Source organism: Vombatus ursinus, unplaced genomic scaffold, assembly GCF_900497805.2.
Source record: "Vombatus ursinus unplaced genomic scaffold, bare-nosed wombat genome assembly UNPS02014778.1, whole genome shotgun sequence".
Taxonomy (NCBI): Eukaryota; Metazoa; Chordata; class Mammalia; order Diprotodontia; family Vombatidae; genus Vombatus; species Vombatus ursinus.
This window is the reverse complement of record NW_020954556.1, coordinates 37,800,846-37,824,379: the sequence shown is the minus strand read 5'-3', so window position 1 is coordinate 37,824,379 and position 23,534 is coordinate 37,800,846. Positions and strand designations below refer to the sequence as shown.

The 23,534-nt window shown below is 38.3% G+C and overlaps 1 protein-coding gene across 3 annotated transcripts in view; it reads left to right on the top strand.

Annotated features, from left to right (window-relative positions):
• Positions 1 to 17,842: 17,842 nt before the first annotated feature.
• SPTBN1 (spectrin beta, non-erythrocytic 1) overlaps positions 17,843 to 23,534 on the top strand; it is a 270,149-nt gene continuing 264,457 nt past the window's right edge. For 2 of the 3 annotated variants that reach the window (XM_027865230.1, XM_027865235.1), the window contains exon 1: positions 17,843 to 17,920. The gene's annotated coding sequence lies outside the window, so the exon portion shown is untranslated. Of the gene's footprint in view, positions 17,921 to 18,823; positions 18,895 to 23,534 lie in introns of those variants that run through there. The other variant, XM_027865232.1, reaches the window with a different exon arrangement.

Below are 23,534 nucleotides of genomic sequence, written 5' to 3'. Positions count from 1 at the left end.
AAGCTGAGAATTGAATTGGACCTTGAAAATATAGAATTTGGGTGGCCAAAAAGAAGGTGGATGGCCCTTTCAGACAGTAGGAACAACATTAGCAAAGATTGGAAAGTGTAACATGTGGTAGGGTGAAAATAAATACATGGGTGCTCGATTGATTTTTCCCATTTGGAATTGTAACCTAGGGCTCAAACCCATTCACCTAAGATTCTCCTGATTGGTGGAAAATGATTGCTCAATGCTCTGTGCCTACATGAGGAAGGGAGTTGTTGATAACTTAGAAGAGGAAAGATCCTTCTTCTGGATTCTGGCTGCAAGACAACTGTTCAGGGAGAAGTCTCTGGAGTGAGAGAAAAACTGGAAAGAAGCTGAGATGTAGAGGAGCCAGCATATCAAAGATGTCCCTGTTCCCAGCTTACCATGCTAAAGACTTGGGGGAAATCTCCCCACAAGTGAGATTGGGATCTCTCTGTCTCTGTCTCTGTCTGTCTCTCCCTCTCTCTCTCTCTCTCTCTCTCTCTCTCTTTTCCTCCCTCTCTCCCTCCCTCTCTTGCTGAAATATGTCACTCCCAGTGGGAGAGCTTACTAGTTCTGTGTTTTGTCTAGTTTATTCTAATTTGTATAACTTCTCCAATTTCTGTCTGCTATTGGTTTGGATAAAACAGGTTTATTTACTATTATCTATGTGTGATGGTCTTTGTGTAACTGGCATTTGATGAGAAGGGAGTCAAGCCTTTGGATATATAGCTTGGGGTGCTCCTTTCCTGTTAAGGTTAACAATCAAGAGAATGGATTGAATCTAAATATTATTCCCCCCTCCCCCAGAGTAGGAATATTTAGGGGGTTAGATAGATGTAATTTTAGCCTGGTACGCCTTCTCTGAGGAAAACGGTGGCTAGTCTCATGGCTCAATTTCTTCCTCCCCATCTGTCAAGGACCAAAGTATTTCTTGAAAAAAATGTGGAAATATCATTCATACCTCCCTGGAATACACATCTAGATAAATCCATGTGAACATATATAACCTACACAAGCAACACAGATGCACACCTCATATAATCATTTATTCAGATTGTACCATAGGATCATAGATTTAAGGCTTGAAGGGACCTTAAAAGTCACCAAGGTCAACCCCTTCATTTTATAGATGAAAAAATGGAGGCAAATGGAGCTTAAGTGACATGCCCAGGGTCACACTGTTGGAGTCTGAGGTAGGACTCCACTCCAGGTCTTCCTTATTCTAAATCCAGAATTCTATCCCCTACAGTATGCTGCCTCTCAAGAACAAGAGCAAGACCACTCCCTGTAGTATAAATAGATGTGATTTATTTTGGTAGCATCATAGCCCCGATGATCATTCCTAAGCAAAAATTATGCACAAGGAGATGATCCACTGTGACTTCAGCTAAGCAGCACCTACCACAAATGTGGAAGAAATGACCCCACAACATGACGATGATATTAAAGCCCCATATGGAGATTTTGTAGAAGTCTCGTTCCCAAACCAGTGTGTGTGTGTGTGTGTGTGTGTGTGTGTGTGTGTGTGTGTGTATTGCCTTTCTCTCAGTCTCTTTCTCCTTCTACCTCCCAGATCTATTCTCCATTTGCTATGCAAAGTGCCTAAGGCCTCAGATGACATACCATGGGATGTGAAAGAACTAGAATAGAATCGGAGAGATAAAAAGACGAGAGTACTAAGGGATGAAGTCATTTATCCAAAGTCACATTGTGGGTGGCCCTGGGATTACAATTGAGGATGTCTTTGTCACCAAATTTCTCTTAACACAAGGAACCCCACCTGCTTCTTTCCCCTTTGAAACTTTCAAAATTCTGGAGTCCACAATTCTCAAATTCAAGGCCCTTTAAACAGTTAAGCCATTAAACGATATTCCTAGCCTTGAGAAATGTCCCAATGCAAATATGCAGTATTCAGGAAAAAAGGATATGTGTCATTGTCAGAAGGGTGAGAAGTAGAGGGTTAGTGATAGGCTTGTATTGGGGTCTATTTATTTTACTTATCATTCTTATGTTGTTTTATAATGCATTTTTAACCATTATTGCATTATTATATCATATTAACCCTATTTTGGGGGGAATATGGTAGATTCTTAAAATCCCTTTTATTTGTTTTACACTGGAGTTCTGGGGCAGCTAGGTGGTACAGTGGATAGAGTACTGGACTTAGAGTCGAGAAGACTCATCATCCTGAATTCAAATCTGATCTCAGACATTTACTAGCTGTATGATGCTAGGCAAGTCACTTAACTCTGTTTGCCCCTGTTTCTTTATCTGTAAAATGAGCTGGAGAAAGAAATGGCAAACTACTCTAACACTTTTGCCAAGAAAACCCCAAGTGGAGTCACAAAAAGTCAGACACAACTGAAACAACTGAACAATAACAAGCCTGTTTCTTAAAGACTTTGGTGGTGGATGGTGAGGAATGGACTAATTTTCCTAAACTCTTTGCCCTCCAATCACTTTACAATTGACAACAGAACGTGTAGAAAGGTCTTAGCCTTCATTCCAAACCCTGAATGATTATAATTAGTTCTCAGTGATAGCAACAACAAAAACCATCATAAGACTGTGGGGAAACCAATGCGGGGGGACCTGTTGTACCTGAAAATATATTCTCCAAGACTAAGGAATATAGTTGCTACCAGGGATATTTTGGGGGAGAGTTTGAAATTATAGCTACAAAAATCGTGGCCTAATTAAGAATTATGGGAATGAGGAGACCAATAACTTTTTTTTTTACCCAAACCCTAAAGAATTCTACCTGGTCTGATGAAAAGGTTGTTTTGTGGTCAAATGAAGCCACAGATGGCATTCTTTGGGCTTCCATTTGAGGTTACATTTGGGCTTCTAGAATTAAAAAGAATCTTTCCCACATCTTGCCACATGCAGTAACAATGTGGCTTCAAGGAATAACCTTTGACAGGCAGAATATGTGGCAAATTACAAAACTGAATTTCATAGAGTTGATTTACAGATTGAAGGTAACTAGGGATTCCAAAAGACACACGTAAGGAGGAAGAGTATTCCAGATATTAGAGATGACCTGTGCTAAGGCATGGAGGTGAGAAATAGAATGTTATACAGTAGAAGGAATAGGCCAGTTTGGCTTGTTACAGCATAAAGTGAATTAAGAGGAATAATATTTAATCAGCCTGGACAGATAGGCTGGAACCACACTGTGAAGGGCTTCAAATACTAAAGAGAAGAGTTTATATTTTTATCCTAAGGGCAATGGAGAACCACTGAAGTTTCTTGGCCATGAGAGTGGCGTGATCAGACCTGTACTTCAGAAATATAATTTTGACAGGAAACCTTTACTAGTCCCTTTTCCAACCTCCCCCTCATACCCACTACTGGTACCTTCTCTATTCTCTGTCTCCTCTCCCCCTCCCCTACACATTGAGAAGGCCAGAAAAACAAAACCCATTACAAATATGAAATCATGCAAAATAAATTTCCCCATTGGTCATGGTCTGTCCCCACCCCCAAAAAAGAGCAAGAAAATGAAAAAAAAATGCTCCAATCTATACTCTGAGTTTATCTCTATATGGAAGGGGATAGTATGTTCCATCATGAGTTCTTTGAAATTGTGGTTGGAGAAATCATGTTTTTTTCCTCTCTTTGTATCCTCAGGGTATAGCATAGTGTCAGGCACAAAGTAAGTGTTTAATGAAAGCTTGCTAATGAATTGACCACTGACCAACTGACTGGCAGCTGTATGGAGGATGGGCTGGAGAGAAGAGACACTAGATGCAGGAAGCCCAATTAGGAAGCTATTGAAAGAGTCAAGTTGAGAGGGGATGAGGACCTGGTCAAGGGGCGTTGTGGTATGGTGTATGAGTAAAGAGAGGAGGACCTTGTGTGACATTCTTAGAAAATTAAACTGATAGGATTTAAGAACATGCTTGGCTGGAGCTAGGATGTCATGAAAGAGACTGAAGACTCAAAGGTGATTCCTAGGTCACAAACCTGGGTAACTAGTATGATAGAGGTGATTTTGACAGAAATAGAAAGGTTCTAGAATTTTGCGTGGAAAAAAATCAAATTCATAAGCCCATGGTTTGAAAACTCTACCCTTTTCAGTTATTTGAAAATTGGTTCAGCACTTGCCCATCACCAATTCATCAATACCATTACCATTGCCTAAGATACTTTTAAAATGTTTTATTATTTATTTATTTTGAACACTTTTCTTTTCAGATTTTTAGTTCCAAATTCTCTCCCTCCCTCCCACACCTACTGAGAAGGTAAGCAATATACTAATCATACATATGAAGTTATGCAAAATATTTCCATATTAGCCATTTTGAAAAAAAAAGCACAAAAAAGTAAGAAAATTATACTTCAATTTGAACTCAGAGCTCATCAGTTCTCTCTCTGGAGGTGGATAGCATTCTTTCAGCATGAGTCCTTTGAAATTGTCTTGGATCACTGTATTGATCAAAGTAGCCAAGTCTTTCATTGTTGATCATAATTACAACATGGCTATTACCATGTACAGTGATCTACCAGTTTTTCTCATTCCACTTTGCATTAGTTCACATAGGTCTTGCCATGTTTTTCTGAAACCACACCCTTATCAGGTCTCATGGCACAATAGTAGTCTATCACATCATATGCTACAACTTGCTGAGCCATTCCCCAAGTGATGAGCATCCCCTAGATTTCCAATTCTTTGCCACCACAAAAAGAACTGCTATAAATATTTTGTCCATATAGGTCCTTTTCCTTTTTCTTTGGTCTCTTTTGGATACAGACCTACTAGTGGTATGGCTGGATCAAAGGGTAAGCACAGTTTTATAGCCCTTTGGAAATAGTTCCAAATTGTTCTCCAAAATGATCTGACCAATTCACTACTTCACCAGTCTTTCATTAGTGTACCTATTTTCCCTCATCCCCTCCAGGATTTGTCATTTGTGATAGGTGTGAAGTGGTATCTCAGAGTTGTTTTAATTTGTCTTTCTCCAATCAATAGTGATTTAGAGCATTTTTTATGTGACTATAGATAGTTTCTACTTCTGAAAACTACCTGTTCATATCCTTTGACCATTTATCAATTTGGGAGTGGCTCTTATTTTTATAAATTTGGCTTAGTTCTCTATATGGTTGAGAAATGAGACCTTTATCAAAGAAAGTTGCAGTAAAATTTTTAAATTTTACATCATTGTCTATGGTACCTTCTAGCAAAGTGTAGTTTTCCTGATTATCCTTTTAATTAGGTCTATTTTTGCTTTTGTTTTGTCTGAGATCATGACTACTACTCCTGCATTTTTACTTCAATTGAAGCAGATTAGATTCAGCTTCAACCTTTTATTTTAACTTTGTGTGTGTCTTTCTGTTTCGAGTGTGTCCCTTGTAAACAATATCCTGTTGGATTCTCATTTCTAATCCATTCTGCTATTCACTTTTGTTTTATGAGTTAGTTCATCCCATTCATATTCACAATTATGATTACTCATTGTGTATTTCCCTCCATCTTATTGTCTTCTGTGTCTTCTTTCTTTCCTTTTATCTACTCTCTCCTCAAATGTCTATTTTGCTTCTAAATACTGCCTCCCTTAATCCACCCTCCCTTTTATCATCCTCTTCCTCTTAACCCTTTGCCATCCTATTTCTCTATTGAATAGTCCAGGTAAGAAGTGATGAAGATGCTGGCTGTGTGTTCAGAGAAATGGGAACTGATGTAAGACATGTGGTAGAAATATATATGGAGTGAGTTAATCAAGGGTGAGACCTAGGTTCTATACCTGAGATATGAGCAGGATACTTGTGACCTCTATATAAATAGGGAAGTTTGGAGAAGAGTGGGTTTGGGAGGAAAGATCATGTAATGAGATCAGTAATGCAGATAGAAACCCATCCACACCTGCTTATCCTGCATAAAATCCCTATCTTGCCTAAAAGGAAAAAGGGTGATGAGATGGAGGTCTTATTCATCAATCACTGCCCTGAAATTCAGTTCTCAATGGAAATGTGTAGCTGCTACTATAGATCCAAAGATGGTGCTTCCAGCAGAACAGGAAATATTGGGAGCTTGGGGAAGGTTTGGAATGAATGAAGTGTAAAATGGGTAAAAGGTAGGTGTGGGTGTGTTGAAGACAAGCTCCATGACAGGAAATCACAGAAAGTGTGGGATGTAACCCACGTTCTCACACTCTGATTGGTTGATCACATACTACTTATGGTTATACCACAGTCCAGGAAGAAGCTGTGGCCTCTGTTTTGGAGACCATCAATCTGTACTAATTAAATGATTCAATCCTGTGAGTCAGAGACAATATTATTATCTCTATTTTACAGCTAAGGAAACTGAGGATCATAGTGAATGTTTCATATAAAGTCCAAACATCCTAAGGGCTTCAATCATAGCCAATTTTATGAATCTCCTCAAGTCTGATTAAAGTACTGCCAGCAGAGAATTCAATCTTATACATATTGCACTTCTTAATACCTTGCCCGCACAGCCTTTTACTATCTGACACGTGATTTCCTTGTATTGCTTTAGCCCTAGAGAATCTTCACGGGAGAGAATCTTAAAATCGTAAATTATTTGCAGCTGAGAAAGGCACACCCCTAGCATGCATGCACTGTCCTACAACTGCATTAAAGTACAACATGCTCTCCCTCTTACTCCCAGGGAAGCCTTCAGAAGAACTTTTCAAAGGAAACCTCATCAAAAAAATAAAAACACAACCTACTACCACCCCCTTTCTCTCCAAAAACAACAATACTGCTTTGTGCACCAAGCAGAGGGGAATTTTTATATTTAAAAAACTCTTTTCTTACCCAAAATTGGCAGCACTTAATAAGGAGCAGATAACTTTCAAGTCAAGTGAGCTTTCTTTGAAACATAAGCACCCACTTACTTTAAAAAAAAAAAGGATTTACAATACTACAATTCGTATTTTAAAGTCTTTCATCTAAAAATTCTATTTTGTGAACTTTTTATTAAAGCTATGTTAGTATAAAAGGTGTTTTTTCATTCACAGTTCAAGTACACATTTTTGGTCTTGTAGCCAATTGGTTTAATTTCTTGGATTCCAACTCTTTAATTCTTTGGGGAATGGCTAAAGTAATATATGTATGTGTTTATGTATGTGTGTATGTATATGTATATGTATATGTATATGTATGTGTATTAACTCACTTAGGTGAGACCCTAGTAATTAGATTTTGGCATATTTTTTCTCTTATTACTGAAAAGTTTTCTAAAGCAGTCCAATTATTACCTAAAATAGAGAGTTTATCAGTGTGAACTCTGTTCCCCTCACCTAACCAAAAAAAAAAAAACAAAAAAACCAGCAACAACTGAGTAACTTATCTTACTTTGGCTTGCTTTAAACTATGTGAAGAAGAAAGGAAAGAAAAGAAAATAGCAACCTGAAAGACACTTGGTGAAAGTAAAGAATTTCCTTCATAGAGAAAGAAATGAACGTTTAATGTTTTTGCCAACCCATTTTTGTTGAGCACTTTTCTTCTCCAGTGCAAATATAAATTCTTAAGATCTTGTTTATGGTTTAATCATGCATCTACTCTAAGAACATAGTGTAAGATTTGATGCTATCTTTTCCCAACATGGCAGAGTTCTTTGGGGTTAAAAAGTTACCAAGATTTAGTGAAATAATCTAGTCAGAAGGTTTTCTCCTCAAGAAAGCTGAATTTTATACTTTCTAGAGTTCTGAGTGGTCAAGCTCTATTCAATTTCTTTTTTGCCCACCAACCTATGAATTTTGATGATTCCTTGACTATCCTTCCAGCAATAAAACTAGCTCATCTGTGGGTTCCTTTAAGAAATAATAATAATAATAATAAATAGCTAGCATTTATATAGCTCCTACTATGGGAAGGTAGCGTGCTAAGCACTTTACAAATATTATCTCATTTGATCCTCACAACAACCCAGGGAGGTAAGCGCTATCCTCAGTTTGCAAACCTAGTTTGTAGTTGAGGGAACTGAGACAAACAGAGGTTGTGACTTTCCTAAGGTCATACATCAAAAACTGGTACCAAATGCTTAGAAAAATATGTCCTTAGGGCAATAGCACTCAACCTTTCATAAGCACAGATCCATTTTGGACTTCAGATTAAGTCAGCAGAAAATCATTAAGCTTTTGTAATAGCAGGTTGGGAATAGCATTATTATCTGCCTAGTTAGAAAACTACTTAAGGAGCTTGGAGTACAGAATCTTGATCCAGTCTTGACACTACCTTGTGGTGGGGTTCCAGCTTCTTTGAAACGTCAGAGTGAGTGTGTATGTGTGTGTAATGGAATACTATTGAGGTATAAGAAATGATGAATATGAAGAATTCAGAGAACTATGGTATAATAGCAAGATTTATTGGAAGAACCACCGATGGTTGTTTGTTGTTCAGTTGTTTCAAAAAAAATTTTTTTTTTTTTGGCTAGGCAATGGGGTTAAGTGACTTGCCCAAGGTCACATAGCTAGTGAGTGTTATGTGTCTGAGGCCAGATTTGAACTCCGGTCCTCCTGACTCTAGGGCCAGTGCTCTATCCACTGCACCACCTCACTGGCCCTAATTGTATCTGATTTTTCATGACCCTATCTGGTGTTTTCTTTGCAAAGATACTGGAGTGGTTTGCCATTTCCTTCTTCAGCTCATTTTACAGATGAGGAAACTGAGGCAGGCAGGTTTAAGTGACTAGCCCGGGGTCACACAGCTAGGAAGTGTCTGAGGCTAGATTTGAACTCAGGAAAATCATTCTTCCTGATTGCAGACCCTGAACTCTATCCACTGCACCACCCAGCTAACCTAGAATCACCAATCAGGGAAAGGCAATTAGGACTTTGCCACAGAGTGCCAAAGTTTAGAGGGAACCAAAAACTCTCTTCCAGTGCTTATAGTCCAAGACAAACTTTTATTTCCATTAGAGAAGAAAAACACGGAAGTAAAATGATTTGGCACAAACACTAAATATTCATTTAATCCTCTGTCCATAAAGCAGTCATAATTCTATTCCTTCTCCTAGTATCCCAGGATCCATTTCTCTATTCCCAGTGGCCACACCCCAGTTGATCTTCCCTCTTCTGCCCTCCTCCTGCCCTAAATACTCCAATTCCCAGTTATAGTTCTTCTTATAAGATGAAAACAAGCAAAACAACCTTCACCTTGACTACCACCAATTAGTTAAACACGACGATAACAGCAAACCCTCATAACATTCACATGGAAAAGAAAATGAAAATTAATCATGAAAACAGGAACAATGTTGTTACTACTATGGTAAAGTCAATGTAGACATGTTTGGGGTGGCTTAATGGTTAGTAAGTAGTTGAAGGTTGATTTTACAAACACCTGTCATATAAATCTCTTAGGTTTTTTTGGTTGGTTACTTCTAATAAGGGAGACAATATGCAAACAACTAAGTACATAGAAGATACTTAAGAGGTCATCTCAGAAGAAAGGCCTTAGCAAGTGGGGAGGTGGGGAATGACTTATTGCAAAAGGTAGAATTTGAGCTGAGTCCTCAAGAAAGCGAGGACAGCCAGGAGGCTGAGATGAAGACAGAGCATTTCAGGCATGGGGAACAGCCAGTATAAAGATATGAAATTGAGAGATGGAGTATCTTGTGCAAGGAATAGAAATAAGGTCTGGGTTACTGGATTGAAAAGTAAGTAGTGGGGTGTGAGGGCGGGAGGGGGAAGAGTAAAGTTTAAGAAGACTGGAAAGGCAAGAAGGGGGCAAGCTTTAAAGGGTTTGAAAAGCCTCACAGAAGGTTTTTCTGTTTGATCCTGAAGCCACTGGAGTTTATTGAGAAGGGTGGTAATGTGGTTAAATATGTGCTGTAGCAAAATAGCTATGGCAAATAAGCGAAAGATGGATTGGAGTGAGGAGAGAGTTAAGTCCGAGATCAACTGGCAGTTTATCGCAGTAATCCAGCCTTGAGGTAATGTGGGCTTACACCAAGGTAACTACTGTATGAGTAGAAAAAAAAAGGGATGAATACTGGAAATGTTATGGAGGTAGAAACAAGGCTTGGCAATAGATTGGATATATGGGTTGAGTGGGAGTGAGGAATAAAGGATGACATGAGGATTGCAAGCTGGATTACTAAAAGGATGGTGGTCCCCTTGACAGTAATAGGAAAGTTTGGAAGAGGGAAGGGTTTTTGGGAAAATAAGAATTCTATTTTGGACATGTTGAGTTTACAGTATCTATCAGATATCCATTTTGAGATATCAATAGGCAGTAGGAGATGTAAGACTGGAAATTAGGGAAAGAGGTTAGAGTTGCATAAATAGATCTAAGAATCATCTTAGAGATAACTGAATCCATAGGAGCTAATGAGGTCACCAAGTGAGATAGTACAGAGTAGGTATTGGCAAACTACCTGGGCCAAATGTAGCCCTGGTATAGCTCACAAACTAAGAATGTTTTTTGTTTTTGTTTTTGCATTTTAAAAAACAATAAAGCTTTATTTTAATAGGTAAAAATCATTCTTAGCTGGTGGACCAGATTTGACTCCTAGCCTGCAAAGTGGCTACCAGTGGTATAGAAGGACAAAAGAAGAGGCCCTGGATGAAAATCCAAGAAAGAAGACTGAAAGGGGGCAATCAGGCAGGTAGAAGAGAATCAGGAAAGAAGAGTGTCGCAAAAACCTAGAGAGGAGATAATATCCAGAAAAAGAGAGGGACTGACAGTGTCAAATTTGCAGAGGTCAAGAAGAATGAGGACTGTGAAAAGGCCAATGAATTAATTATATATTGCAACCATTTATTAAGGGCTTACAAAGCACAAGGTATTGTGCCAAGAAGGCATGTTTCCTCCTCAAGGAGGTTCTGCTGGGGTATACAAGAAATAACAGAGAAATAGACACGAAAGTATGTACAAAGTGATTCAAAGTAGTTTCGAGAGTATATTAACCTCAGTGGAACCAGAAAAGTACCTACAATTATATATTGCACAAACATACTGGATTTTCAATAAATAACTATTGAGTGAAAAGGGAAATTTCAGACTCATTTTCTTCTTTTTTTTTTTCAAATCTGTTCCCCGTCTGAAGAGGTTTGATAGCTCTTTCACTTATACTCACTTATTTGATTTTCATTGAGCAATCTGTGTATTGACCTGATAGTATGTGCAATGATCATCCCAATGGTATTCCAGTATCTGAGCTAAATAAGGCCACTTAAGAGCTCTTTTTCAGAGGTACATTTAGAGTCGTTAAAAAGTATATGATAAAGAAATTCTATTTAAAAAAATTTCAGACAATATTAAATACTTGGGAATCTGCCTGTCAAAATAAACCCAGGAACTATGTGAACATAATTAAAAACACTTTTCACACAAATAAAGTCAGATCTAAACAACTGGAGAAGTATTAATTGCTCATGGATAGACTGAACCAATATAACCAAAATGACAATTCTATCTAAATTAATTTACTTATTCAGCACTATATCAAACAAATTACTGAAAAATTATTTTATAGAGCTAGAAAAAGCAATAACAAAATTCATCTGGAAGAACAAAAGGTCCAGAATATAAAGGGAACTAATAAAAAGAAATGCGAGGGAAGGTGGCCTAGCTGTACCAGATCTTAAATTGTATTATAAAGCAGCAATCTTCGAAACTGCTTGGTACTGGCTAAGAAATAGAGTGGTGGATCAGTGGAATAGGTTAGGTATATAAGACACAACGGTCAATGATTATACTAACCTACTATTTGTTAAATCCAAAGACTCCAGCTTTTGGGATAAGAAAACAACTCTGAGGTATCCGCATACCTAGCAGATTGACTATATGACAGAAAAGGAAAATGACAAGTGTTAGAGGGGATGTGGGAAAATTGGGACATTAAAGCATTGTTGATGGAGTTGTGAGCTGATCCAACCATTCTGGAGAGCAATTTGGAACAATGCCCAAAAGGCTATAAAATTGTGCATACTCTTTGACCCAGCAATACTACTTTAAGTGTGTACCCCAAAGAGATCAAAGGAAAAGAATCTATTTGTACAAAAATATAATGGCTCTTTTTGTGGTGGCAAAGAATCAGAAATTGAAGGGTTGCTCATCAATTAGGGAATGGTTGAACAAGTTGTGGTATATGATTGTAAAGGAATCCTATTGTGCTATAAGAAATGAAAAGCAGAATGCTTTCAGAAAAACCTGGGAAGACTTACATGAAGTAATACAAAGTGAAATAAGGAGAGGAAGGAGAACATTGTACACCATAACAGCAATATTGTAATGATTATCAACTGTGAAGGACTTAGCTATTCTCAGCAATGCAATGATACAAGACAATTTGGAAGGACTTATGATGAAAAATGCTATCTACCTCCAGGGAAAAAACTGTTGGAGTCTGAATGCAGATTGAAGCATTTTTTAAACTTTCTATATTATTCGTAGAGGTGGTTTTTTTGGGGGGTGGGAACATGGTGTTGTTTTTGGTCTGTGTTTTCTTTTGCACCAAAGCTAGTATGGAAATGTTTTGTATGACCACAATATATATACATATATATTGTATATATATCAAATTGCTTGCCTTCTCAAGAAGGGGCATAGGAAGAGAGGGGAAGAATCTGGAACTCAAAATTAAAAAAAAAACAAATTTTAAAAAATTCTTATTTACATGTAATTGAGAAAAAAGAAAATAAAAATTAAATGTAAAAATATATAATATAAGAAGTATTTGATGTTCTAGGAATCTAGATTCAGATTCAAGAAAAAAGGGGCAGCTAGGTGGCACTGTGGATAGAGCACTGGCCCTAAAGTCAGGAGGACCTGAGTTCAAATCCAACCTCAGACCCAACACTTGACACTAGCTGTGTGACCCTGGACAAGTCACTTAACCCCAATTACCTAAAAATTAAAAAAATAATAAAAAAGCAAACAGATTCAAGAAAATAAGAAATGTGAAGCACAATATAAAGCTCAAAATCCGTAAATCTTAGAATCTCAGAATTTGAAGGAACACCATTTAATTTAAGCCTTATGTGAGGGGTGGGCCTGACTTAGGCCAGTATTCTGGTAGTATAGGCTTAATGTTGTTACCTCTTCTTCCTGGTTAAACATTCCCAGTTCTTCAGCTGATTCTTATATGGCCTGGGTTTCCATTCTTCCTGTAAATAAAGATTTTTCTTTGGAGTAGCTGAAAGATTAGCCATATAATTGGTGACTAGTGAGAAATACTAATCAATTAATGAATATTTGTTAAGCACTTCCTTTGTGCCAGGCACAGTGCTAAATTTGAAAGATACAAAAATAAGGCATCTGCCCTCGAAAAGCTTACATTCTATTGGGGGATACAACATGTTCACAGATAAGTATATGACAGCTATATACACACGTACATAGAGTAATTAGGAGTTACAAACTGGAGAAATAAGGAGAGGTCTTTTGAATGAGGTGGCACTTAAACTGAACCTCAAGAGGAGTTCTAAGAGGTAGAGAAAGGAGAAAGTTATAATCATTAAGGATGCTCAAGAAAATCTAAGGGACCTGCTTTGTCATATAATTAGGCAGTTAGATGCCAAAGTGGATAGAGTGCTGGACTTGGAGTCAGGAAACCTGAGTTCAGATCCAGCCTCAGATACTTATTGGCTGTGTGTTCCTGGGCAAGTCACTTAACCTCTGTTTGTCTCAGTTTCCTAATCTGTAAAATGAGGATAATAGTAACACCTAGCTCCCAGTGTGGTTGTGAGGATCAAATGAGATAATTATTGTAAATGCTTAGCACAGTGCCTGGCACATTGTATGTGCTATATAAATGTTAGCTATTACTAATTAAAATAGAATTTTGTAAGACCTCACATTTATATTTCCCACTATACCATTATTGATTGGGCATATAGCAGGGACTTAATAAATTTTTTTTTTACTGATTCAGACCATTTTTGGTTTGGAGAGGAGTTTAGGAAAATAGGGATGGTCTTATAAGTAAGCCACCCACGTAAAGGGATTTCAACAGTAACTGGGAATGTTTTTCCTTTCCCATAATACATTCTAATTCACTGATAAATGAAAAGACATGATAAGGAATTTCATTCCTCCTTCTTATACCAAACCGAGGTCTTGTTCCTCTTATTTCTAATATAAACAATACTAATAAGAAATCTGCTAGTCATTTACACCATAGTGCAAAGAAGCTTTTCATAGAAGAAAGGGTTGAGAAAATATTAAGACATTCAGTATGTGGAGGGAAAGCCTCACTGAGGGGAGGAATGATGATAATAGCATTTATATAGCACTTTAAGGTGTGCAAAGTGCTTTAAATATTAACTCATTCGATCCTCCCAACAATCCTGTGAGGTAGGTTCTATTATTATTCCCAATTTATAGATAAGGAAACTGAGGCACAGAGAGATTAAATTATTTATTCAAGGTCATGCAACTATTAAGTGTCTTAAGACCTCAAACTCAGGTCTTCCATCCACTGTGCCACTTAGCTTCCTAAAAAGAGGAGGTAGGGAAAGAATAGGGGCAAACTTTAATTACTTCCCAATTTCATCTCGAACTAGCCCTACTGAGTAGCAATGCAGCACCAGTGGATTCCCTGGTCAACCAAAGAAACAACTGATGAAAGAAGAGATTGAGTCTAAAATTTCAAAGTACACTTGCAGAAGATAGCCTGTGGGAAGCAAATAACAGGAAAAAAGAAAAGAAAAAAAAACTCCAAAGATCAAACATTAACAGATTTGGCACACTGAGATCACTGTTTACTTAAAGGAACCTAACAATCATCATCCAGGTCATATTTATGTTATTCTTATTCAAGGTTGATTTTTCTTTTTAACCATTTGATTCTATGGTTTTTACTTTGCTTCCTCTTAAAATGTTGTTTTAACAATTAGAGGTTCATAGGCGTAAATTCAACTGTCATAGTCTGTCCTTTTTGCCTTTTAAAACATAATTAAATATGAATATCTTGCCTAAAGGTTTTTTAAGGGAAAGGAAGTTTAATGAGAAAGGAATCACACAGTAAAGTATTTCTTTAGTTTTCTTCATTACAATATACTAAATGTTGAACATGAAAAGTTTTTTGTAAAAACCAAAATTTTTTATAATGATTATTATTAACCCAAGATCAAAATTATTTCTAATGATAATAATAATAATAATAATAATTTACTCTCTGAATTTGACTCATTTTCAATGTTGAACCTAAACTAATTTCCCTTTACACTGGAAGTATTCCATTTTAGGGTGTTCCTTCACTAGCTATGACTAATGACTAATTAAATGACTAGTGACTATTTCTATGGTCTGAATCTGTTAATTCTTATTAATTTTTGTTGATTGCCAATAATATATTGGATGCTAGATAAAATAATTTGAAGATGAAGTCCCCCCTCTCTAGCAGGACTTTTCTCAATTTCTGAATTTAAAAAATTTTCCCTATATTCTACAATAAAACTTTAATTCAGTAGCCCTAACATTGTGAATTTTGGAATCACACTCAATAAGCTATTAAAGCTGGTAAATTTTTACAGGCCGGGGTACAATGCCATATAACCTGGAAGGCTGAGGGAACATGTTGCCTTCTCTGAGGGAGAAAGCATAAAATGATTTGGGTTGGGGATAGGATATGTTCTCTACTGGAGCTTGCCAAAAGATTAACCATTCTAGTGGTGGAGAGATAAAGACAATATTTAAAGACCACTCCTAAAAATAACTTTGGAAGTATTTAAGCAATTTATTTCTCCAGTGACTCTATTGTTTTCTTGTGTATTTCATTAACTTTGAAACAAGCAAAAACTCAGTTGTCAGGCTCAGAGTTCATTTCCAGGGTGTTATTTTCCCTGTGTATGATGTTTTCATGTTTTTGTTTTGATTGATTGATTTGATGTTCTTCCTGAAAAATGCTTTATTTATTTCCTTCAGCTTCTGAAACACTGAAGTATAATATGTGAAAACATTTATTTTACTCACGGAAAGCTAAATGACTAATTTTTTTGACCCTTAGGACCCTTTCCTTCTAAACTGAAAATGTTCGGAATTAAAATTATTTACCAGTATTACAGGATACTACCAATTCTAAAGCTTTTGAAAATGTTCATCTAATTCAATCAACCAACAAACATTTATTAAGCACTTACTATGTGCCAAACACCATGAAAGAAAACAACATATACATATATGATTATATATAGATATAAAAATGAATACAAGGTAGGTTTCGAACTTGACATTATAAAGGGAAGAAAAAAGAGAATGTTTAAATTCTTTGATAATTTAATAACCTTTTATACATTTTTAACATTAAAATTTTTTGTTTCTACTTTGAAGCCTTAGGCCATCTGAATTGAGACCCTAACTTTTGGGGTAGACCGGCGTTCTGAGTAGGGTGATTAGGTACATTAGGCAAGAAATAACTTTTGGTTAACTTTTATGAGTGTACATGCGTATGTGTACGTGCATGTTAACCATAGTTGTCAGTTCAAATTTCTGCATTTTCAGCAAAACACGGTATTCATCTGTAAACAGTTAAAAAGGAAAAAAAAACTAAATATACCAGGTCTTAGAGCTCTGTTGCCTTGAAATAGCTGTACAGCAGTAATGAGGTTCTCGAACCTTTCTAGATCAGTTTTTGTTTTAAGATTTGGGGGATCCTTCAGAAGAAAAGGTTCAACAATTCTCTTGAGCAGAAATAATAAAAAAAAGTGTATAGTGCTCACCTTTTCCTTAGATCTGGGCTAGATACCACACAAGTAACCACAACTTTTGTAGGAGCTTACGTTCTAAAGCTCAGATTTCTAGCTAACGTAGATACGTTTTGATGAGATCCTTGACTGGTAAATTAGTGAGTAGTGACTGACAGCTTGTTAGCCTGGGGGAACACTTTACTCAAAAAGGGGGGGGAGGCTATTGGGGTATGCTTGCCTCAGGGCTAAAAGGCTGGAGTTCAACTACCAGGGTAGGCTACCTAGGTAGAAAGGGTTAAAAGAACTCACAAAGGAAGAACTTGACCCAGAGAATTGGGAAACTTAAAAAAAAAAAAGGCGCCCAACAGAGATGTCGCCTTTTTCCAACCTAAGCGGAACCCTACAAGCACTACCTTCCAGATTTAAAACAAAAACAAGCAACCCACCCACTTAAAACCCCCAAACCCAGAAAACAAACTTTGTCCATTGTTACAAAATAAAAAACAGCAAGGAAGAAAAGAGACTGAGAGAAGTCACGGTCAAAATTAGACTGCCCCTTTCCATGGTGATAATCGAATTAGCCTTAAATTAAACGTGAAATTGGCCGTCTCGGGAGATGGGGACAAAGCCCCCATTGTCCCCGGCGCTCCCTCTCCTCCTGAGGCGGCAGTGGCCCCAATCCGGATGCCTGGCTTCCAGGCCCAGCCTCGGGGGCTGAGGATAGGAAAGGAGGAATGCCGAGGGAGGTGAATATGCAAGCGCACTTGTTTATCAGCTCCAGCCAAGAGAAGGCGCTAGCGGCAGGTAGCTGGGAGGAGGCCGGGGGCGGGGGGGGGAGGGGAGGGGGCTAAGAGCTGGAGGAGCGCTGGGGAGAAGACTGACAGAGGGCGGTGGGTACTCTCACAGAAGGAGAGAGAAGCTGTTTGTGTGGTGGTGGTGGGGAGCGCGAGCAAGAGGGAGGAGGAGAGGTTTGTGGGTGGGTGTCTGTGCAGCATCCATCTCCCCGCCCCCTCTCTCCCACCCCTCCCCAGCTCCCGCCCTCCCTCCCGCCTGCCTCCTGAATCAGTGCAGCTGTTGCTGTGTGGGCTGCGGATTCCTCCAGTCCCTCCCTTCCCTTCATCTCCTCCGGGAGCGCAGCGCTGCACTGCACGGCGCCCGGTCCTGTCCTGTGAGCCCCGACCCCCACGGCGGCTGCCCGCCCCGACGAGCCGCCTCTCACCCCACCCAGCTGCCCAGGAGGAGGACGGGACCCCGGCGCCCCCCACCCCCCTACCCTCTCCATCTCCCCGGACCCCGAAGAGGTAAGGGCCCTGAGGCTGCGGTTGTCGTTCTGCGGACAAGATGCCAACTCACTGAACGCCTCCTTTCCGTTCCCACCCCCCGGGCTAGGTGGGTAGGAGAGGATTTCGAGAGGGAGCGGCACAGGGTTCAGGGCGGGGGGCTGTGAACCTTAAGGTGTTGTGCCAGGACGACAACGAGGAGGAATCACGCTGACCCTTTCCCAGCACTGAGGTTGGAAGGAGGGGGGAGGGGAGGCTGCAGAAACCGGGAGGGAGGGAGGGGCAGCAGGGGTGAGTAGGGGATTTCAGGGCTGGTGACCCACTCTTTTAAAAAAGTGTTTCTATTATTGCAGGGCAGTGGGCGAGAAAAAGGGCGCTTGGGGTGGGATTCAGGGCCTAGGGAATGAACAAGACGGAGAGAGGGCAGCGGGCAGGCTCTGCAGTCTGGCAGCTGCAGACATGGTAGTGTGTGACTGTTGCAGCGGCTCCATCATTAGGTTGCAGTAGACATCCCTCCTGTCCATTGCCTCTCTCCTCCTTTAAGCTGTGTGCTTTATTTTTCCAGTTTTTTTTTTTTTCCGGGGTGGGCATAGAGAGGGATACTGAGGCTCTCGAGCGCATATTTTAGTGAGTTTCAAAAAAAAAAAAAAGAAAGAAAAGAAAAAAATCACCTTTGGCTGCTTGGATTGGTGTGTGTGTGTGTGTGTGTAAAGGAAGAGCAGAAAGAGAGGAGAGTGGGCACCTGGGTGAGTGGATGGAAATGACAGAGGTCGCTGGCCGTGCTTGGTGACCTAGGTTGCTGGCCGTAACGGTACAAGAGATGCAACCAGGCGTGGTCCTGAGCTGCGCTGCTGCTGCTCCCGCCTCCTTTTCCTTCCCTCCTCCTCCTTCTCCCCTTTCTCCTCCTCTTCATTTCCCACTCTCTCTGGACTGGGCGTGAGCAGCCACGGTGCTGGGAACAGGCTGCTTTTTCGGTCTTCGGTGTTCTTCAACAGGTTTGTAGCGACCCGGTCATCTCTCTGTTCTGGCCCCCTAGGGCTGTGCTGGTTTGGGAACCCTTCTTCCTCCCTGAACCCACACCCTATTTTCTTGCGTTTGGTCGTTCTCTTAGCTTTTGTGATGGGAAAAATGTCAATCTGCTGCAATCAGATTTACAGTTGTTCCCCCTCCCTCCTCCTTTCTCCATATTGGGAAGGGAGCCTCATATGATTGCAGGCTTTGCAAATCGTCTTGAATTTTAAGAAGAAAAAAGAGAAAACAGGTGAGAAAAGTATCTGAAGATGGGCCTCAGGGAAAGAAGAATCAATGGCTTGGATTAGTTTGGTTTTTTTTAAGTATGTGTAATCATGATCTAGCAGGAGTGGGATGATGCAGCACAATGCAGCTAGATATATGACAACCTTATTTTGTTCTTGGTGGCTCTGCTTTGCATAGCAACTCATCGCCCTGTGCTCTTTCCCAACCCCACCCAGTTGGAAAGCTTTTTTTTTTTCTTCCCAGAGCCTAGGGCTGGCTGTCCCCTGTCATACGGTTTCAGCTGGATACGGCTTCAAAAGAAACAGGTCACCTAGGTGTGGAAGGAGAAAGAGACATTTTGGCGGGGGAGGGGCGGGGGGAGATAATTGGGGGGACAGGAGGGAGTGGGTGAAGTACTGGTAAAGGGACCCTCCTTGCTGTTAGATTGTACTGTAATGAAGAGGAGTTATGCGATTGCAGCTCTAATGCGGTCTGATGGAGCCCAGCCTGCGGCTGTGGACATTAATCCGATACTATCAAAGTACCGTAGGAGCAGTAGGGAGGGGCGACAGGAAGAATGATATTGTAAATGTGAGGAAATAATGCATGTTGTATGTGAGTAGTCATAGAATATATTATTTAGATCGATGATTATGACAGGTAATCTTCCACTACAGCTGGCTCCTAAATATATCAGAAGTTAATGTCAGTAATAAATTCACATTTAGCAGCTTAAAGCACCCAGTATTAAAAATATAGATTTTTAGCTATAGAAAAATTATGTGCATTTAGAAAAATTAAAGAAGTTAAATGTTTTTAGTTTCTTGGGCCTCAAAAGTGTATAAAGATGTTAGAATTTGACATATTATTTTTTAAATTGCTGTTTAATGGTTGGTAATAGTGGGGTTTTTTATTGCTTTGGGTTTAGTCAAGGTTTTTCCCCCCCTTTAAACTGAAACTATTTGGAAACTAAATTCATGCCTTGAGATAACAAATGAGGTTTATATTTAATAGAAATCAAACATTTTCAGAATCTTTTTTGATTTAGGTAGAAAAGTTGACTCTACACAAAAGATTATTTCAGTAGAGGCATCATTAAGATGATTGTAGCTGAAATTAACCACACTTACTTAAATTTCACATCTTCTCTCTACCTGTCTTCTTCTAAATGTGATTTGGGAAAATTTTCATGAAATAATTTTTTTTTCTTCTTATGACTTTCAGTGTTTAATAGCATTAAATCAAATGTGGTTGGGTATCTACTCAATCAGTGTGAAAGTGATTTTAACTCTTTAGATAGTGAATATAATTTACAAATGGCTTTCCTATAGTTCTCTTAAATACTTGTATTTGGAGTGACAAATGGAAGTTAGTGCATAATGCCATTCTAGGTTTTGGTTTTTAGGAAATGTCACCTAAATTAGGTAAAGATGTAGTATCTCAATAGTTAAATATTTCAAAGCCAAGAATTATCAGTTGATGATCATATTTTTGTGAATCTAGGTTTGTGGCATTTGAATATGCATAATAATACATAATAAAATTTAGTGTAAATTAAGCTTTAGATGACAGCTTGATGATTTGTATATTTTTTAAACTCAATAGGATTATTAAAACATGAAACATATTGAATTGAGTTTCATTTTTGCTTTCCTATATTAATCTGTGTCACAAAATCTTAATCTTATTCCCATGGATTATCAAGACACTTTCAATTTTCTTCATTATAAGGAATAGTTAAATGCTGATATCATAAGATTTAGTAGCTGTGATTTATCTATCAGCTACAAATTCTGATAAGACTCTTATTCTGCCACTGGAGCAATAAGGATGATTACTTGATTAGATTATTTAGTTTCCAATTAATTGTTAATCTATGATTCTATGAACCTTTACTGAATTTAATTTTTATTGCATTACAGTCCAAAAGTACATTTAATATTTTTGATTTTCTGAATTTGTTTGTGAGGTGTTTAGGGACCATCACATGAGCAGTCTAGAAGAGAGGATCAAAATTAGTGGGGCAGTAAAAAAAAAAAAAAAAAAAAGGCTGTCAGCCTATCACCTCTTGTTAAGGCATTCCATACTTGTCAAGATCTATTGGGTAAGACGTTAATAACAGCTATTATAACTCAGTTGTAGATTAGGAAACCATAGTGATTGAGATACTGTAAAAGCAGGGAGACATTTGTTTGTGATACAATCAGAAGGGAGACTGGACCAACACTTAGCACAGTTTCTAGCATATAGTCGTGCTTGTTGACTGATTGACCTGGACAAAGACCAAGTTTCTAGATGAAATAGTTAACTTACATTTATATCTAATTTTGTAAAGAGATAGAAAAAGTTCATTTCCAAATACTGTTTTTAATATAGATAGACTTTTTATACAATGAGTGACAACCATTTGCTATAAATTCTATAAAAGCATTCTCATCCATTTCTAGTGTGGGGGAGGGCATACACCCGCTTAAAGATTTTTACAGTTCTATTTTCTTTTTCTAATTCAGTGCTAAATATTCATTTTAGTTCTGCTGGATCGCAAACAACATTTTTTTTTTGTAATAGTTACAAAAGTTCCATGGACTTCTCTATGACATCCACTGTTTACTTCTTTTTTTTTTATTTTTGGCTAGACAGTGGGGTTAAGTGACTTGCTCAGGGTCACACAGCTAGTAAGCATTATGTGTCTGAGGCTGAATTTGAACTCAGGTCCTCCTGAATCTAGGGCGGTGCTCTATCCACTGTGCCACCTAGCTGCCCCACACTGTTTCCTTCTTGAATACTATTGGAAGATTAAAGCATTAAAGAAAGAGATAGATCTATTGCTAGAAAATCTAGTCAGAGTTTGGTATATGTAACATCACATGGATTTTTGGTGAAGAAAACCAACCCTGTTGCTTGTCCTTGAAGCATTCTTCTTCCGAAAATCAAAGTTATTAGACTAGGAAGCCAGGTACCTAATACCCAAGGTTCTGCCATCTTTAATAAGGGAATGGCAACATCCATTTCTTCCTTAGCTTGTAGGTATAACGAAACTATGAGATAATCATGAAGGTACCTGGTTGGAAGTAAAGTTCCAAAAATAATCTATCTTCTTTTATTCTCTTCAGCATGGACTGTACCTAATCTGTCCAGTCTTCCATTTTTAAACATCTTCAGGGCAGGAAGCCATCCATTAACAATTCCCATTGCCAGAAAGTTCTTATATCTACCACGAGCCCTTTTTGCTGCAACATTGGCCTGTTTCCTTTTGTTCTTTCATCAAGTGACAGCCAAGAAGAGTTGGTGATCCATTATAAATACTTTGCTTTATATCAGAATTCTTTTTAGAATTCTTTCTGAATATTGAAGCTGAATAAGTCTATTTCCTTAAGACTTTGGAGTTCCTACATTCCAAACTTATTGATCATTTGGACTTTTTTTTCCCTGAAGCATCTTTAAGATCTACACATATTTAATAAGGGGGATTTCATTGCTCTGGAAAACTATAAAGTAGGCACTCTGTAATGTGCGTGTGATTTAAAAAAATGTCATAAGAATACAATAATTTAGAGTTACCTGACCCATATTAGGGATGTTTTTGTCATTTAACATTTTTATATGATAAAACATACTTTGTAGAGGAGTGTGTAATATGTAAATAAACTCTACAAAATTATATATTTTTCTCAAAAGTATTAGTTACCAATGTTTAAAATGTTTCTTTTTCATTGATGTTAAAGCCAATTGTATGGGCAATGAACTGAAAGAATAAATTATTTAAGAGTTTTACGTTGTTTATATCAATGGTTTTCAAAAGGTGTGACATAAATTTAGGTTAGGTATGTTGAAACTTAAACTTGCAATTGCACACTCATGCACAAGTATGCTGGAATTCCTTGTAAGATAAAAATAATGCTGTTTTGTAAGTTTAAAAACAGGATCATTATAAATGATATATAGGCAGATGATGCTAATTACAAATGATTCTTATTAGTTCATTAAAACTGACCATGTAGAATTTTTTTTCTTTTTTTTTTTTTTTGGTGAGGCAATCGGGGTTAAGTGACTTGCCCAGGGTCACACAGCTAGTAAGTCTCGAGTGCCTGAGGCCAGATTTACACTCAGGTCCTCCTGACTCTAAGGCCCAAGCTTTATCCGCTGGGCCACCTAGTTGCTCCTAGAACTTCTGTTTTGAAGAATGTTTCATGGATAGAGCACTGGCCCTGAAGTCAGGAGGACCTGAGTTCAGATCCGGCCTCAGATCAAACACTTCACACTTACTAGCTGTGTGACCCTGGGCAAGTCACTTAACCCCAATTGCCTAAAAAAAAATGTTTCAGACTCAGATTGAGTCGGTGGCTTCTTTCAACTATGACATCTGTGATTCTGTGAGCTTTAGACAAGTTGAATTTGA